Source organism: Hevea brasiliensis, chromosome 4 (assembly GCF_030052815.1).
Source record: "Hevea brasiliensis isolate MT/VB/25A 57/8 chromosome 4, ASM3005281v1, whole genome shotgun sequence".
In the NCBI taxonomy this organism is placed as follows: domain Eukaryota; kingdom Viridiplantae; phylum Streptophyta; class Magnoliopsida; order Malpighiales; family Euphorbiaceae; genus Hevea; species Hevea brasiliensis.
In genome coordinates this window covers 36,236,260-36,238,982 of record NC_079496.1, presented here as the reverse complement: position 1 = coordinate 36,238,982, position 2,723 = coordinate 36,236,260, and positions in this window count along the sequence as shown.

Below are 2,723 nucleotides of genomic sequence, written 5' to 3'. Positions count from 1 at the left end.
TTTGGTTGTAGTGTTAATGAGATCTATTTATGTAATGTATATATAAATCTTTGGCCTCTTTATTAATTATCAAAGTTCATATAATAAACTCTTTTGAAAAAAAGGAAGCAATTTTCCTTAAAATGATTTATTACCTTTTTCATTGCTTGAAAAAGAAATGCAAGTGACTGGTGGCTTTTTTCAATTAATATTTTATTAAAACATTGTCGAGGTTGATAATATGAATTCTTAGATGATCATTCTTTGCTGCCAATCAAATTTAATATTAACTTCTTTCCATTAAAATAAAGTTTTGCAGTTATTTAGGACCCCAAATAAAGTTATTCAAAGCACAATTATTCAAATGCTTAAGGTTGAAAGGATTCTAATGCAACCAATTTGTAGGTTAATTGTTCTTTACTATTTGGGGTTAAGAAGAATATAATTTTGAGGCATGATAATGATGATGGTTCTCTGGCAATTGGATCAGGCGCAAAACTGTGTTCCACTTTGAGAACCGTAACCCAAAATTGGGACTTAATTAAATAGAAATTGGGCAGGAGAAGTGGGCATTGGTGACTAGTGTAAATGAGTTATTTAAATTGCATTCAATATATTTTATTGATTTGGCTCCGAAAATGTAATTGTTTTTAACTGAATTGTAATTGAATTTGAATGGGAAGTTAATCTTATTAAGTTTGTATATAATTTTAAATGTATTTTATGTTATAATTTTAAATGATAAAAACTTGAAGTTGCTGAAGTAATTTTTAATGATAATCTAATAAATTATTTTATAGAGTTAAGTTTAAACATAAAAGTAAAATTTAAGGGGTACTAAATATAAATATTTTAAATTTAAATAATTTGTAGACTTTTAAACCTTCAAATTTTATAGGATAAATTATAATTTGACTTTTGAAGTCTGGCAAAAACCATAAAAATGTCTCTGTAGTTTTTTTTTTTAAACTTTATTATTATTATTATTATTATTATTATTATTATTATTATTATTATAAAACAAATGTCTTTGTAGTTTAATTTCGTTGATAACTTAGTTCTTTTGTCGAATTTCCACTCAATTTGCTGTTAATGGAGTATGAAATAACAAAAACTGTCTTGCTGATTAAGTTTAGTGATTTTAGAATATTTGCTTTAAAAGCAATCTCTGCACATTAGTTAAATCGAAATTAGGAATTTTGATTTGGGGTTTTCAAAATTGAAGTGTATGATTATATTTATGTTGATATCTATTATTGTTTCCTTTGAAAAATAATCTAGGCTGTCTCACATTTTACATTTTATAGGCGTGCCAGATATGGAGTATATCATCCTAATTGCACTCTGATTTTTGAAATCAAATGATCGTGAGAACTAACTCTACTATATACAGTTTTATCAATCTCACAGGTAATTGAATGAAAAGGATTGATTTGATTGCTTGAACAGTGAATATACAAGACTTGAAAAAGTAAATACAAGGCTTTGAAAATTAAATGTTATAGTTGAAAAATTAAAGACAGATAAAATAAAAGATAAATAAACTGTTGACGTTTGATTTATGTTATTTGATTGAGTTTTAGGGAGTCTTCATGTTGCTGTGTATTTGATATTTATATCTCTCATTGCAGATACTTTTGTGAGAGTCTGGAAGTCGCATTCAAGTTTTGTCAGTGTTGGCAGTTACCTACCGACCACCTTCTAACTCCTTAAAACTGCCTATAACTTTTGCTAACTTCTACTAACTTCTTTTCTAATTAACCATCCACACACCTGAAAACTCCCTTCATATTTATTTAATAACTACCTTAGGCCTTTAATTAATCAAATTAATGAAATAAAATTAATTAAATTAATTTTATAAAAAAATTAATTTAATTAATCTTAGTCCTAAAAATAATGAATAAATAAAATTAATTATTTTGGTACAAACAATTACCTCTTGCACTTGGATTGGCTGATTAACTCATTCCATGTGGATAATTAACTTTGTTAGGATACTGGATTTCAATAATTTTAGCCAAGAGATTCTCATTGATTTTCTATCATCTTGGGGATTTAAAATTTAAATAAATTCTATCCTAGCAAGTCTCTAATTTTCCATAGAAATCTAATTAATGTCAATCTCACCATTCCCATTATAGGAGTGGAAGCATGGATTTGGGGCATTTAAAGCATTGAAATTTCAAAAACCATTCTAGGGTTTCATGCATCATACAAGTGTGTTATGGTCCTAATCATATTTTCAATGCTCAATTGAATACTAAATCACATTATAGCATGCTTTAAACTTTCATTTTCCATTTAAGATTTTGAATTAACATTTAATTTAATTAAACCCTAACTAAAATGGGGGTTTTTGGTTACTAACCTCTTGATGCACAATTGATGAATCCCACTTACTTTTGATGCCTCTAGGACCCCAATTGTTGTCCCTCTAACTTGTCCACCATAAGCACACCAAGGATCAAGTATGGCAGCCCCAAGTTGGCTTCCCAAGCCAATTCAAACACTTGAAATTAGGGTTTAGTGAACACTATAAACTTTTTCTAGCAATTTTAATTCAAGGAAGAACAAGGATTTCTTCTTGAAGTAAAATGAAAAAGTGAGGAGAAAGGGGAGAGAGATGTTGCCATCCACCGTGAGAAAAAGAAGAGAAAAATTGTTTTCTCTTTCTTCCTTTTTCCCTTTTATAGTAAAGTCAAAACTTCACTTACCCTTGCCTCATGTCACCATAAGATCAC